The sequence below is a fragment of the Heterocephalus glaber genome, unplaced genomic scaffold, assembly GCF_053883595.1.
Source record: "Heterocephalus glaber isolate CG9 unplaced genomic scaffold, H.glaber_assembly_v1.0 deba00001572, whole genome shotgun sequence".
In the NCBI taxonomy this organism is placed as follows: domain Eukaryota; kingdom Metazoa; phylum Chordata; class Mammalia; order Rodentia; family Bathyergidae; genus Heterocephalus; species Heterocephalus glaber.
Window position 1 is genome coordinate 2,299,313 of NW_028258357.1, and position 16,972 is coordinate 2,316,284.

General features: G+C 36.7%; 1 protein-coding gene and 1 non-coding gene across 6 annotated transcripts in view; both read left to right on the top strand.

The window, feature by feature from the left end:
• The window catches only part of Tmtc2 (transmembrane O-mannosyltransferase targeting cadherins 2), a 531,775-nt gene that overhangs the window by 188,078 nt on the left and 326,725 nt on the right, over nt 1–16,972 (top strand). The gene's annotated exons all lie outside the window — the stretch shown is intronic.
• Nucleotides 8,065–8,199, top strand: LOC147823546 (U4 spliceosomal RNA). The gene has a single exon (XR_015443679.1). It is a non-coding gene; the product is annotated as a U4 spliceosomal RNA (small nuclear RNA).

Genomic DNA, 16,972 nt, shown 5'->3' on the forward strand with positions numbered 1-16,972 from the left:
CAGGAGGCTGAGGCAGGAGGATGGTAAGCTTGAATCCAGCCTGGGCACCGTAGGAAGTCAGTGTCTCAGTACAAAAAATAAAGAGGCCTGGGGATGTAGCTCCATGGTAAAACTGCCTTGCAGCCATCTCTAGTACTACAGAACAAAACAACAACAATAAAAAACTTACATAGTGGCCTTTATTTGTTTTACAGTTGTTTCAGTGATACAAAGAGCTGGTATAGCTACTAGAGAAAGGTATTAGACACTAGAGTTTTGGGAATAAGCAAGAACTGTATGCATATTTTAAAATTATTTTTTTCCCATTTGCTTACTTATTTATTGGTTTTTGATTTGTATTTGGCATTTTCATATTGAAGCAACATCAACGTCAGCATCTTAGCCATCAGCCTAATAAACCCTGTGTTTTCAGGTAGGTACATCTCATTTCTATCTTCTCTCTAGGGCCAGGGCTCAGTTAATGATAGTATATGGCACCCGGTATGTTTTTGTCTATTGAGTCATATTTTGTTAAAAAGATATTTATGGACACACAGTATTTCAGCACTTATGTGTATGACAGGGATACATAAATGACTCCAGCTTTGAGCTTTGTGATGAGATGTACACCCATGTGCACCCTCTCCTACACTGTAAGCAGAATTCTAATGACAGGCTCAGTTGGATCCTATTCCCTGCCTATTCAGTCAAACAAGAATCCAGGCACTATTGGGAAGGGATTTTGCAGATGCATTGAGGGTTCCAAATCAAGTGACCTTAAGGTATGGACGTTCTCCACGTGAGCCTGACCCAAATGATAGGTGAACTTTGTAAATTGGAATAGTAGAAGAGGAAGTCGGCGTGACTCAAGTCCTGAGAGGCACTCTGCTTACCTGCACTTGCTGGTTTGAAGGGAGAGGGGCAAGGGAAAGAGAATGTGGATAGCATCTAGAAGCTGAGACTGGCTCCTGCTGACAGCCAGCAAGGGAGTGGGGGAGACATCACTCTTAGTGCAGCAAGGAAATGGAATTTGTTTAACAGCTGGAATGAGCATGGTGGTGGATTCTTCCTTAGAATCTCTGCCTAGGAGCCTGGTCTGGCCATCGTTTTGATTTTGACTTTGTGAAACCTTAAACAGGGAACCTAACTGAGTCATGTTCACCTTCTAACCTGTGCAACTGTGACCTAATGCCTGTCTTGTCCTAAGCCTCTACCTTTTTGATGATTTATTATGCAATAATAGAAGACTAATGTATATATGTAGAACATTGTTTCCTCTATACCAAGGAATGTGAGACATTATAATAATTTTCACTTCTCAGAACAAAAGAAAAAATGGGTAATATTAACAGAATTTTAGATTTCCTACAGTATCCTCATACATGAGAAAATTGAAGTTCAGAGAAATTCAAATTTTGTCCAAGATTTTGGATCTAGCTAGTGACAGAATGGGTATAGGAGCTTGTCTTTTGATATAAAGTTCTGTATTTTGTTCATTTGTATTGCACCATGGTGAATAATGAATTCTAGATTTAAATTTGAAAAGTGTAAAGTACCTAATTGATGGCAGTTTCTCTGTCATAGTGCCAAAGAAGAAGGGAAGGAATGGGGAAAAAAGGTAATTTTAGGAGAGTATTACTTAGTTTTTACTTAAAGATTTTTTGGTACCAGGGATCGAACTCGGGTCCTTGTGCTTACGCAGGTGGCGAAACCACTGAGCTAAATCCCTGGCCCTACTTAAAGATTTTTAAACTATGGGAAAAAAAGTGTGGTGTGCATGGTTGTGATTTGTAGTCCATGATAAGAGAAGTGATACATCCTATAGAGTATTGTTTCCTTTCGAATTGACACACTGCTGAATTCATCCAGTGATGCTTCAGTGATATTTGGACTACAACAAAAGTGACTTTTTTACTTGAAATATGTTTAGCAGTTTTTTAAAAGCCTCCTTAGTAATAGCTTTGCAGGTTAAATTAATATTGTTTCCAAATTGAGCTTTTTTATAATTTTAATATGAAGAATCAGATTTGATAATCAGTCTCAGTCTGGGTAATAAATAAGAAATTTGGTTTGGATAATAGAATAAAAAGAAAAATGCAGGTATCATGGATTAGAATGAATTTACCTACTTGTTTCCTAAATTAAACCGTAAAAGTTTAGAAGTCATAGAACAATGCTGGTATAACTGGAGTGAGTATCCTTTCTCTTCTGTTGAGTACTTAAGACAGAGCAGGAGGTTTGGAGGGAATTGAATCCTTGCTTGACAGCTTTCTAGTTGTATGATTGTGGACAGGGTACTTAGCTCTGCAGACTCCGTTCTGTTAAGTATAAAATAGAGACTAACAGCATGCACTTCCTGCTTGTTACAGGAAATACTCAAGAAATGAACGGAATGGATTAAGACATATTAGTGTTTAGCCTCTTGTATTGATAACCCTGCTACATAGTTTGTCTTCCACAATAGTTTGTAGTAGTAGTTAAGTGTTACATTCAGGTTTGATAAGTAGCGATAGTTTATTGTTTTACTTGAACTTGAGGGAATTCCCTAGTGAATGTCATCCTTCATTTATTTTATTGTAAATCTGTTGAGCCCTGAATGGTAGCTCAGAGTGTATTTGGTGACAACCGAAGCAGACAGAGTGGATTCTTCAGTTTTCTTAACCTTCTCCTTTTGCTGCTGAGGGACTCATGGACCCCAAGGAATCACTGTGGCTTCACCTGAGAGTGCCAGCCTCTCTTAGTTTGGTCAGCCTTTTTGTGCATTTGTGTTTGCACTGAGAAAATGAAATCCTTGACCTCTTAGACTTACGTTCTTGTGGGAGACATGGAGGACAGACAATTTCTTTTTTATTGTTATCTACTTGCTTGGTCACCCACACCTGAATCTAGAGATTTGAACACCACTGAACCACATACATGTGATGCTCTTTTTGTGTCAGGCTGGACTTCTGACTGTGAGGCTCAGGCTCTGCACAAAAAAGCGCGTGTCTCCATGCCTGTTGTGCCCCTTGGAGCAGAATTAAGCAGTGGCAAGGTTAGCATTTCAGGAAGAAGGATCAAGATTGTGGTAACAGAAACTGTTTCAAAGCAGATTTTAAAGATGGAACTATTGTGTATAATAGTTCTCTAGAAAAGCGTAAACAGTAGTCAATCCATGTGTTTGTGTAAGGTTAACTATGCACTTATGTGTCCTTCTTTGCCCCAATGCTTTAATCATATTTAGTTCAACAAGTTATGAAGTTCTTCTTTGGTTTTATAGTAGTGAAGCCAGAAAGTTAAAACCATTTTTTAAAGCTAGGCTTTAAACGCTTTAAATGCTGACCAAATCATGGAGGCTTCTGAGAGAAATCAGTATGCACGATGAAGATGAAGGGAAGAGGTGGGCCCTGACCTCTTTTCTTTGTGTTTTGAGAGATGACATGAAACAGCACAAGGTTTGCCATTTCTGAAAAGACTTACTGGCATTTTTCACCTCATTCTTCCCACTCATCACCTGCAGCAAATAGAGATCATGTCAGAAATAACCATGATGTTAATGATTTTATCATAATAGCTGATATCTATAGAATTTTTTTTAACCTAAGGAAAAGTGCTTTGTTTGAACTGGCTCACTGAATTTTTATAATAGTGTGAGATAATAATAGCTATCATCAGCCCTGTGAGATAAAAATAACTATTATTAATCCCGTGACTTGTAGCTATTGTCTGTTTCAGACACCGCACAGTGCTTTATGTAAAATGTGTGATTTTTCTAATTCCTGCCACCATCTTCAGGAGTATTATCCCTCCAGAACATAAGCTCTCTGTGGGCTCTGACTTTGTTTTCTTCTTTTGGACTAAATCCTAGGACCACAGCTGTTGTAGTACCTGGTATATAATAGATATTTAGTGAATTGTTCCTGAACGTACAAATTCTGTTTTTGTAATTTTCCCCTTGGATGTGGAAACTGTTGAAGAGAAATAAAGTAACTTGCCCAGGTTCAAATGATGGAGCCGGAATTTGCACCCAAGTAGATATAACTCGCAGTCTCTATTTATGTGCTAGGAGAGTTATTTTTTTGTCTACCAATTTCTGAGATAGTGTTAAATTCTGAGGCAGAGTGAAGTGTACACCTAGGTTTTGAAAATAAAACATAACATACAGTTATTTTAGAAAATTCAGAATTTTGACTACTGTAAATCATCTCTTCATGAGAAAGGTACAGTTTTAATGTCTAATCTTGAAGTTATCATGGTTAATGTTAGTATTGCTTGTTTATGGAAAAATATGAATATTAATGTTATGTGAATATATTAAGATTCTATAATATCTTTAGCTCTTTAAAGAAAGGAAAATGTCATATATAAATTTGATAAATGTTGCTAGTGTTTATTATTGTATAAAGTATAACATGATTAAAATAAGGATTTTCAAAATTTATTGGAAATAATACTTACTTTATAATTTTTTTTCCCTTTTAGCAAAACTATAAATTATTAACATTTGCATTGCATGGAATCTGAAATGTTTCATGCCTTTATAGTTGCAGTTAAACAGGGTTGTGTTAAGGAATGAGCAGGATGTCAAGGTATTTCAAATGCATACTCTTCTCTCCTTCAAAAAAGAAAAAAAATGATACTACCTTCAGAATCTTGTGAACATGACCTTTATCCTGACCAATATTATTGGCTATTATTTTTCAAAACTGTTGCAATTTTTATAAGGGAAAGATGGCATTTCTTTTTAATTTACTGTTTGTATTTTTGATGAAGTTGAATGTTTTTCTAAGTGGTTATTAGATAATGCTCTCCTCCCTCTTGGACTGTCTACTTTTTAAGTTAGGGGATCTAATTTTGCGTTCTTAAAGTTCTCTAGTTGCTTACAAGAATCTCATGGCTGGAATTATTCTGAGTTACTAGTAGGTAAGCTGCTTAAATTCTTGGGAACATAAACTGGGTAGCAGTCAGCCCTTATTTTGGTAAATTCGATAGAGACTGCATGAAGACCAACCACTGCCTCCAGCAAATTAATTTTAAACTCAGAATATAAACTATTACATCATCATCGTACACCTTCAGTAACAGGAGTAAACATCTTGCATGCAGAACCTTAAAGACGGATAACTGCTACATTAGGGTTTTGCTTTAAATTAGGAGCAGTGAAATTCATAAATAATTATCTGAGGTTGAGGGGTGGTTTTAACAATACCCCAAGCCTCCTCTCCTGCCTTCTCCTTATTTATCCCCAGTCAAAGCTGTGCTGGGCAGCGGCAAGGTGAACTTTGAAATGTCTCACCTCTGGTGTCACTGTCCTGCTTTCTTGAGACACCTGGGCTCAGGTCACCCACACCAGTTGTTCCTGCTGTCCTCAAGGGCTGCTGTAGTGAGAGTTTCTCTCCCTGCGTCTTTTCTTCATTTTAAGTCAACAATACAGGGACATACCTTGTTGACCTGTGTGTGTGTGTGTGTTTTCTTTTTTCTGGTAGAAAAGCATTCAGACAGATACCATATATGAGAGTGGTCCTTTCAGCTGCTCGTCTTCTCTGTTCAGCATTCTTGCCCTCCTACCCTCGGAGCAAAGTCACTCTTCTTAAGTTGGCTGTCTAAAATTTATTTCAGAAGAATGTACAGAGAGAAATCATTTACTTCTGCATACTTGATATTATCATGTCAATATGCTACCTGAAAATAAATTTTTTTTTTTAATGAAATGTTTTCTGGTAAAAAAAAAAGAAAGAAAATAAAAGAAAAACTGAAATATACTGGCATAAATATTCTTTAACTGTTTCTTAATTTGTGGTCTTGTCACGTAGAGGGCCCAAGTTTAAAATGTTGTTATATGATGTTTTTTACCAATAAGTGATTGACTAGTGTTTTGGCAGCTGAATAATTAACTGGAGAATGTAATTATGAAAATTGTTATTCATTTCTGTTTGCTAAGTTGGGAAGAATCAGAAGAAAACTGTAGAAGCTCATTTCTTTCAAGGCACAAGAACACTTTTCACCTAACTTGTAAGATTTAGGTCTTTCTCCTGTCTGTCATAGCCAAAAGCATAATAAAATCTCTGGGAGGCCCAATTGATTATGTGTAAAGCTGTTTAAATTTTCAAAGGTCTTCTAAAATGCTTCTCTAGTTTCTTGATACAAGAATTAATTGATTTCAAGTGTCAGCCTTTGTCTTACAGTGATGAAAATGGTTGGCTGTCTTAGGGCCATATAGGTAGAAATAAACTGGACTACATTAATTAGAAAACATTCATGGAGGTAGAGCTATCATTGAGTGGATTCTCTAGGAACTCTTAGTAGGTCACGTTTTGCCAGGGATTGGGACATTCTGGGGTCCTGCAGTTATATTGTGAAGAAACAAATGGAGATGCTGTTAGCATCAAGAGATTGAAATTTATGCCTGAAAGTCCATCTGTCTTTCTCGGAGACACCTCAAAGAAATGACATCTGCTATCATTTCTATTACTTTGTCTTTTGTCAGAAAGAACTTGAGAAAAGAGTGAGAAATTAAGAAATTCTTAGAAAATAATAAGAGTTATTGCATTGTTTTAAATGCACCCTCTTTGGCTTCTAGAAATAAATATTCTGTTAATTGATTTTTCCTACCAGTAGTTTAATGCACTGAGTTAAAAAAACAAAAAGAAAAACCCATAGGGTTTTAAGGCTTAGAGACTTTGTATTATAAGGAGACAGCCCTTAGTTAAAATAACAGATATGCTCTGCTAGTTTATTTATAGTACAAAACTTTGCAAATTAAACATTTCGATTGTACTAGAGGTACTTGCTTTTAAAGTTCTTCAGTGGAGGCAGTTCATGCAGTAGTGTATCATTTTGGAATGTGAATAAGCACTCGTGAATTTATGGGCCCTGGAAGTTGGTTTTCTTATATTTGATTTTTGCAAAGCACAGTACAACTGCACTCATCTCCTCGTGAACAGGAATATTTGAGGATGGGTTAAATGAGCTATAGAAAGTGTTTCAGAGAAAGGTGTCATGCAAAGCATAATTATTTTCCAAGTACTATCTGTAAGCAGCCTTCACAAATCAAAGCTTCCTTGAAATAGAGATTACAATCAAAGTTCATCTGTATACCATTGTATTTGGAGTGCCTGCCAACATTCCAATTTTGAGGGGAAGATTCTTCAAATTCATGTGTTGTAAGCAAATGTAATTTAAATACTGATTGCTGGCAACTTTATTATAGAGGAGGCCTAGGGGCAGGTGAGTAGAATGGCTTAGTGTATCTGTTTATTCTTGTCTATAGTGTGGAACAGCAGCGATTGTGGCAGGTATCTGTTGTGTCCCTCAGACATCAGTTCTACTTTTCTTCTCATAGTGTGGGAGTTTCTTTTGGCAATCTTTTTGGGTATTTTCTGTCTAATATAATTTTAAGAGGTGCTGTTCACATTCTACCTTGTGCTGTAATGGACAAGGGCTGTTCTCCTGTCCACATGCGGATGACTACATAACTGAAGTTGGTCAAGAAAGTCTCAATTCGTAGAATTTTTGTTGGAATTATTGGGAAAAAGACCGACTTTTTCCCTTAAAATTTCTTAGCCAGTGTTAAGCAAGATAGGCTGCTGGTGGTGGTAACTTTCTTGCTACTGTCATTCCCAAGAGGTGGGCAGGGGGAGCTTGGAGCTAGAAAAACAGAATCCTGCATCCTAGGTCTGAATATCTGATTAGTTATGGTAACTAGTTATGGTAGCTAATGAGTTCTCCTGTTTTATGTGTTGGGTTTCTGTCACCTGTAACTGAAGTAGGTTTGATTGGTACACTTAGTAGGTTAGTGTCAGATTTGCTTTCACCCTCAAAGCTAACTTTCAGTGGATGTTTCATTTTTTGTTGTTAATTTAATTTTTCTTTAAAAATGGATGTGTTTACCACAGTAGGAAAAAGAAAAGGGAGAAAAGGAAATGGCTACTAAGTAAAATGATACACTAGGGAAAAAAACACTGACACTCTTACATCTATGCTTATAATTGATACTAGACTGCTCTTGTCTAGTTTGGAGCCAAGGTTACAGTTGCTTATAAAATGAGTCGAAGGAACTTTTCCTCTTCTGTTACGTGAAAGAACTTCTGTAAGAATAGAATTAGTAGGTTTGCGCAATGGCAATATCGTAGCCAATGAGGTTTATCCGAGGTGTGATTATTGGTAAAAGAGTAGAATTAGTTCTTCTTTGGATAAACGATAAAATTGTCTGCAAAACATTTCAGTTAGAGCTTTAATATTGCCTTATATTTTCCTTGTTTTCTCCTGTTTAATTTTTCTAACTTTGGTTGGATGCTTAGTATAATCTCTTTATTTACTAATAATAGCATGTAAACTTATAAAAATAAGACAGTCTTTGCCCTTTAATTCTCCTCTCATCAATAGTGATTTAAAATTTTTCTCATGTAGAAACATTGTTACTTTAAGGCATGTGCATATTTCAGAAAAGTTCTTGATTATCACAATAACCAGGTTATTAGAGTCTGTGTCTAAGAGCTGAAGACAAAGCATGCGTTTTCTTTACAAAAGAAGAAGTTGGATGTGCCTGGGAGCAGTTGTCCTGACAGTAAAGCTGCATGAGGGTTTCACCTTACTGCTGTGGCCTCCTACTTTGGCAGGTATCGCTGCTTCCAGATTTGGTCACAGCATGGGATCAAAGAATATACAGACCTCCTCCCTGCCTGTGAATAATTAGCATCAGCATAGTGTCCTGAACAGTAATCAGGTGTAAACAAAATAAGCACATAAAAATACCAGAGATCGGGCTTTTGGGAACTATTTAGCAGTGGTCACCAACTCTGTTGAGTGTGAGACATTTGTGGATGTGCATGGTGTTTTCCTGTGGCCTAGCAACCTTTACATTTCTTTGGAGGGTACACACCACATGGTGGAAGTGATGGCTCCTTCACCAGCTGCATGCACAGATGGGCGGCTGCTGATCCAGATATCACACAGCTATGAAAGGATTCACCTCAGTGTCTGATGGATCCCCTTGCCGCCAGGGCTTCATCCCGTGCAGAGAGTTTGAATCAGTGCACTAGTGGTAATCATAAAACTATTGCTATCTTAAGTATATTTTAGCCTTGTGTTTATTTTAGTCCAGATAGTTTTCCTAAAGCAAAACCCTGATTTCTAGGGATGAAAGCAAAACATGAAAAACCCAAACCTCAATTCTGACAGGACTTTACAGAGTGTAGTTGGCTTTTACTGTATTTAATAGATAGGATCCTGTTAAGTTGAAAGTAAGTGGACCTTATTTCCAACATCCAAGTCGTACACATGCACTTTTAAGTAGTTCCACTGGGAGTCTATTAGGGAGCAAATGAGTCTACCCCAGTGGTCCTTAAGACTTGGAGCATTCCTCTCTTATTTATTGTTGTGCTTTGTTCATTAGGTTCTAAACAGAGTAAATATTGCTCATTTACACAGTTATTTTCTGTTCCAATTTTCTCATGAATAAAATCTTAAAATATTAACATTTGGTTAAATGTCCTTGAATACTTACCAACATTTTCCATATAAATTGTATTGCTATCTTTACAGCAACATTAAGGGGCCAGTGGATTTTAATGTTCCTCTTTGGCAGTTTATTGAAGAGTCATTTGAGGCTCTATAGCGGTTAAGAAATAATACTTCATATACTTTAAGGAATCTAACTTGTATAGTGCTTGTTATCACAGTTGGTTATAGTTTGCTTTTGAAAACAAAACAAAACAAAATGTTTATTAGTGATTTCTCAGATTATTCCTTAATCCTCTATCTCTCTCTGCTTAGTGCTTCCAACATTGTGAGTTTGGCATCAAATGCTAATAATTAATGTGTTCTGTGAATATCTCAAAAGCACATGAAAACACAATGCAAAATGCACAAATTTTGCTCTTTTAAAAGATGAAAGACTCCATGCAGTCGGTGAAACTGGCTCAATGAAGTCTGAGTTAACACATAAACCCATAGACAAATGGGTACAGCAGAAGTAGATCCAACACTCATCACTGTGGTCTGACAGGAGAGGCCCTTCAAAAAGAGATATGATTGAAATATCAAAGGACTGGATAAGTCTCCAGAGAATTCAAACTCTTGACTATTTTGGCAGAAATTTTTTTTTTTTTTATTTTGGTACTGGGGATCGAGCTCTGGTCCTTGCGCTTGCGAGGCAGGCAGCGGAACCACTGAGCTAAATCCCCAGCCCTAGAAATAATTTTTAAAAAGATTTTATTGTAAGTTAAACGTGAAGTGAGATTTGTACAGTCTTGTTAGGATTTTAAAAATATAAATTTTACCTTATTTTATATTTACTAAAGAATACAGGCAATGTATAAATATCTGTGTACTTCTCCAGTCCAGTATTTCTGTCTCTAACATGAAAATCAGTCTACAGTATTGTGTCTGTTTTCCCCTTGGTTTTTAAAAAGTAGTTTACCACGTACTTTTATTTCTCCTTATTTAGATTTGTCTAGGCTTGAGCTTTACAAAAATCATATTGAACTCAATAAAGCCTTCATTTACTTTTGTACAAATATACATGTTTGTTTATTTGGTTCTGGGGATTGAATCAGGGCCTTTGCACTGAGCTACATCACCAGCTTTTTTTAAATTTTATTTTATTTTAGGACTGTCTTACTGAGCTGCGTCGGCTAAGCCTGAACTTGTGATCTTCCCACAGTGCTGACATTACACGCATGTGTCACCATGCCCAGCTCAATATAATGCTTTAGAATGTGGTATGGAGCACTAGCGCATTTATTTTACTGATGTATAATATTTTATAATATTACTCACAATATTGTAAGCTGATAGGGGTCCACCGGAATTCTTACCTATTGCTACTGTGAGTATAAACTGGTATAAAAAATTAAAAAATAATAAATTGGTATAAAACTTTGAAGAGCAGCTTGGTGTTAACTTGTAAAGCTGTTTGTGAAGTTCTGTTCCTAGGTATAGATCTTAGATGTAGAATGATATATGTGAATGACAAACTCTATGAAATTATCCATGACTATTCATTTTACAAGTGTATTATTAAGGGTTAGATTCATGACCTGTAGCTGATGCCACTAATCTGAAGACAGTGCTGTGAAATAGTTCTTTTCCAAACAGTAGTTTAAACCAAAATCATACTGTGTGTTATGGTAATAATAAGTATGTATAATTATTAAAATCCCAATGGTATAATCCAGTAATTTTAGACTAGCTTAGGTATTACTTGGATGTAAATATTTATGCAGTGACAGATTCTCGTTTGTTAAACATTTAACACAAACTTGGTTTGAGAATGCAAAGCACTGTTTAAATACAAGGTGTTATTGTAGGAGGCATTGTAGCCATCTAGGGCAATGTACTAAACTGGAATTAAGATCTATACTCTGCCTCTCAACCCTCATATGATCTTAATGTCTGAGCACCCCTTTCATTATTGGTAAAATAAGAGATGAGAATATCAAATTTGCCTCCATGGCCATATGTCCATTTAGTGAAATAGAACATAGAAACATTAATAGCTAAGTATAGTGATTCCTATCTGTAACCTCAGCTATTTGAGAGGCTGAGGCAGGAGGGTTGAGTTCAAGGCCAGCCTGGGCAATTTAGTGAGACCTTGTCTTAAAATTAAAAAGAAAAAATTAAAAAGGGCTGGGTATATAAATAGTTCAGTGGTTGAGCACTTGCCTAGGGTTTTCAGCCCTGGGTTCAGTCCCCACTACTGCAAATAATCAAGAACAACAACAAAATTTGGGAAAATTACTTTATGTAGTACTGTGCACGAGGTGCTGTTGTTATCAGTGTTGTTGAAAAACATGCTTTAGGAAGCAAAACCAGTTCATATCTTCTGAACATTTAAATCAACAGAGTGTGTCTTACAGTGTAATAGCTAAAACTTGGAAACAGCCCAGTTGCCCATCAACTGGAGACTGGATAAAGAAGATGTGATTTTTTAATAAAATGGAGTACTACTCAGCCATAAAGAATGAGAAACTGGAGACATTTGTAGCTAAGTGGATGCACATTGAGGCCATGCTCTTAAGTGAAATAAATAGGACACATGTATAAATACAGACTAGTTTCTCTGGTGTGAAAAACTAAAAGTAAATAAGAATCAAAATGTATAACTGATATTGTGAAATAGGAAGAAAAGGTCTATAGGAGTAGGGGAAGTGGGAGGAGTAGGGGAAAAGAAAGAAGGGAAAATAAAAAATATGAGAAAATGAAAAAAATGGAAACAAAGTCTTTGTAAATAGGGAAGGATGGAGGGGGTGAAGGGAGGGCAGAGGAATGGGGAAAAAGTAAGAACTGAGATACATAATGTAAAGAGGTACAAGATCCCAATGATGAATGTAACTGTATTGTATACCTAAAATGTACCAGTAAACTAAATGGAAAAAAAAAGAGTGTGTCTTAGTGTCCTAATGCATATTTTAAAAGCCTTTAAAAAGATGCCACATACTCTGCTTAATATCTGAACTTGGTTTTATTTCACTACATAAAATGATCAAGAAGCTGTTTTAAGAATTTAAAGTAAATTTAGTCCTTCAGATAGCTTATCTAAAACTTATCTTTATATAGAGAGATAAGACTGTAATTGTAAATTCTATGCACTTCCTTTGCTCTTCTTGGAAAAATTCCCAAGAAAGATATAAAAGCAGTTTTATGTGAAGAGGATATGGTATATCATGGAGGTCTTGATCTTATTTAGTTAGCTATGTGATAAAATTAAGACTTAAGCACTGAATTCTAGCTCAAACATTCTGGTAAAATTCCATCCTTTGATTGATACTTTGTAATCTTTTATGACAGTAATTTAAAAATTTCTACTTGACCCTTGCTTTATAGAAAGGTGGCATTGTAAGAAGTTAAAAATAAATGCCAATTTTTCTAAGTTCTGATTACAAATAGCAGCCACATCCTTTTATAGATGACAGCCCAAAGACTAGTTTGTAAATTGTAAATAAATTGTAAATATCCTTTGAGTTACAGCTTGGCTGTATTAATGCCCATAGGTTAAAAACACAGGAGTGGATATATAAAGTGACGTGGAGAAATGTTAGCATGTTTAAACCTTTAGTGTGCCTTTAAGCTAAGTGAAAACATTATTTTAACAGATTTTGAGTTACCTCACTAACCTGATTTTTAGAAACATATGTCTAAAACTATTATTTTATAAGTGGTGGTGCCCCTGGATTTTGTTCTTTTCCTGTTTGTAATTTCAGCAAGTCGTACTACCACTTCTATCTAAAGGTAGATTCTAGGATTAAAATAACAAACTGACCAAGTGAATTTGGGAAGTAACTAAGTTACTGAAGGAAAATATCTGGAGCTGCTTTCAGTTTTGAAATGTGTAGTCAACACTTTCAAGAAATTGTCCTTTGGTTGAATCTACACAGACTTTTGTCTGGAGCATCTTCCTAGCAAGGTGTCTGACAGCAGCTGGACTATGTTTTTCTATAATCAATGTCAAAATCTGGAAAAATGCATATTGCTTTTCATATTTTCCCTTGGTGGGTTATATTTTCTTCCTTCAGGACAATATTAAAGCATCTGCTGAAATTATTCTTCACTTGGCTTTGGCTTCACTGTGCCCAGGTTTCTTTTGAAGCTGGCAGTAGCAAATTGGTAGCTAGAAGCTGAGCATCACCTACAGTAGGGACATAGTAGCCTGAGAATGCAGTGGAGTGGACAGTAAGGAGCATGAGGCTGTGTTACAGACACCTGAGCTCAGTTTTTATCCTCGCCACTCAGTAGCAGTGTGATCGCCGTCAAGTTTGTTAACTTCTGACTCTCTGTTTTCTCATCTCTGCAAGAATGAAGGACATTTTTTGCTGTACTAAATGTTACAGGAGATGTTGATGTAAAGGGTGATGATATTCAGTAATGGTTTGTCATTATGAGGCTCCAGGATGATCAGGAAGGGGAAATTACAGAGCAGAGAGAGTTGGGATAAGTCAGGAGTCCCTTGAAATGGAGATGGCTCATCAGGGAGACTCATGCAGTCCAAGCCATGGGCACTTAGAACTCAGATTCAAGTTAAGTACAGTGGACCCTCGAGTTATGACCAGCCTGACATAAGAACAAGTTGGATTACAACTGGAATTTTAGTTTTAACTTATGACCAAAGTCTTGGGTTATGACCTGAGTGCAGGCTGCTTGTGCTTTTAGATGGTTTCAGACACAGATTAAACCCTTAAAGAGCTCTGGAAGGAACATTACAATGTCTTTCCTGTGTGGGGTTAATTGAGAAATCCTGGGCCAATGTCTCTCTAAGGACACAAATCTCCCTGTACACAAGAGAGAGACTTTGAAGGCTGTGTAGAGGAGCCTGAGCCTTTGGTTGACCTACTTGGTTACGACCAGCCCTTGAAAATGAATTGAGGGCTTTGTAAGTTTGTAAGTCAAGGGTCTGCTGAATTAGCTTGAAATCCCGTCCCACATACAGAAGGATTCTCTCTCTAGTCTTTCTATCGGGGTTGGCAGGAAGCCCAACATTTCTGTTAGCCACAGCCTGTTATAAATTTCTGCTGTTGCCCATATCTTGACTCAGTTACACACTATATTTCCTCCTGTGGCCTTTCATTTCTATCCTCTGAAACCATCTTGGCTGAAGTGACCTCTTGATTGCGAAGAGTCCTATTGGTGTTAGTGTCGTGTCTCGTCTTCATGAAGGCTTGATGTAGTGACAGTTCCTGGTGCAGCACAACAACGACTTAAAACAGACCTTTGCAATCTCAGTCTTCCAAAAGCCCTCAGTTGTTATTGTTCTGGGAAATCTTCATTGTTTCTTTCTACTCTCCACCCTCTGCCACAATGCTTGGTGTTACCTCCCTTCTGCTTGATTCACTATCCCCATTGTCCCAGATGCTTGTGCTGTTTTACCACAGGACTATTTAAATGTCTTGTTTGAAGCATCCTGGTCTTCAGTAACATAATGCTGGGCTTAGTCTCAAGTATGTCTATCCCAAGAGGAATGCTGGAGCCACTCAGTCCCTATTTAAGGTGTTATTTCCTTTGATGAAACTTGAGAGATTGAATATGAGACAGAAGAGAGAATCAAAAATGATTCTAGATTTCTAGGTTGGGAGACTAGAATAGCATTGTCTACAACTGCAAATGGGTTTTTGTTTTTTGCACTTTTTTTTGGAAGGAAACAGATACAGTTATATATAGGGAACAAGAATCTGAATACTCTGTTACTGTATTTGACATTTTCCTTAGGCTAGATTTAAATTAATCATCTTCATAAGATGCTGATAAAAATGCAGCTGTGGAAGGGAAGATGCCCATAAACAAAACCTATCCAGTGTTAATTGTGGTTCCTTTAAGAAAGAGGAAATGATGTGTAGAAACTAAGGCAGAACAATGCAGCCAGTAGTCATCATCAGGAAGATGTTTGTCACCTCTTCCAGGCTTGGGGAATGGTCATCACAGGGAGAGGCACTTAGTTGTCAATACTGTCTTTTATATTTGTGGCATTTAGTTGATGACAAACAGGAAACTTGGAGAGACAAAGGTAGCTCATTGGGATTCTCCCCAGGAATGGTAGTGTGTGGTCACAGATAAGAGTACATTTATTAGGAACCAGGATTCCTGCAGTGGGAAGTGTACAGCCTGAAGGGGGTGGCAGGGAGGAAGGGCTGAGATATGAAGCACACTAAGCTCTGTGATGTTGGAAGAAGGAGCAGGCTGGAGCATTTTAAGCATCAGCATGGAAAGCCCAGACATGGAGAAGCTTCCAGGCCTTTATGATCCAAAGCAGCAAGAGTCTTTTAAACTCTAAAGCTGCATGGACTTCTAAGCCAGCAGAGCCCGGGCCAAGACCTCCAGCTGTTTTATGTTGGCTTAAAATGCTGATATGTATTCTCACTTTCACCCAAGGAAGCCTTGTATGGCGAGAACTAAATGATTTTAAGACTCACCGAATTCTTGAACATTTCTAAGTTTTTCCAATTAAAAACATTGTTTGATAATCTATCTCTTTTTTGAATATTCTCTTTTATAGTAGATTCATTTTTTTTTTGGCCTTTTTGAAAAGATGCTTTTTGACCTCCATATGATGAGAATGAGAAAATGATGAATAAGATGACAAGGTGCCTGTTGTGGGGAGCCATTAGTCTATCTGAGGGAAGAAGAGAGATTAAGCTTGCTGTCGGCAGAGATTAAACATTTGATAATATTTATTGAGTGAATAATTGAGTAGGTCACATAGAAAGGAATAATGAATATATTAGCAGAATGCAGTCCTTAAACAAAGTGTCTTTGAGCATTTATATCCCCTTAAAAAAATCCCTTCTTTGATATTTCAGTCAGATTTTGTGAGAGAGTAGGTAAGTTCCTGTGTTTACCCTGTAGACTTTAATAGAAAGCCTCCATTGAAAAGAAATATATAAATAGCTGTCTAGTTAGCCATATGTTTTTCTCCTTTCACATATTGATGAAAAGAATTATTCTAATAATTTCCCTATAACTGAATGAATGTTGCACTAGAGAGTAAAAATGAACATAAATACAGTATGATATATTAATACCCTGCTAGAGTCTATTTGTAAGTAGTTTATTTTTGTAGCTGTATTCATGAGTGAGATTGGACTGTGTGGTTTTCTTTTTTTAGGCTGTATTTTTCAGAATTACGCTAGCATCATAAAATGATTTGGGAAACTTTTATATTCTCTGAAACATTTTATGGGACAGCAGTATCTGTCCCTTGGGTTTGCATGAATTTATCTATGTAACAATATTAGCTTGGTTTTCTATAGAAGGCATTTCATTGATAACTTTTTATTGCCTTTGTGGCTATTGATCTGTTCAGTTTTATTTTTCTTCTTGGCTCATTCAGCAAAAAACTTTTGGAGAGTCATTCGTGTCCGAGTGTTTATAATTTATTAGAATGTATGGTGGATAATATTATTGTCTGGCAGATCTCTGTCATATTTTTTGTTTATGTTATCTGTTTATTGTTGAGTCCTTTAACTTATTTATTTCCCTTTAATAGATCTGAGACCAAATTCTCCAAGGGTTGCTTGTGGTTGTT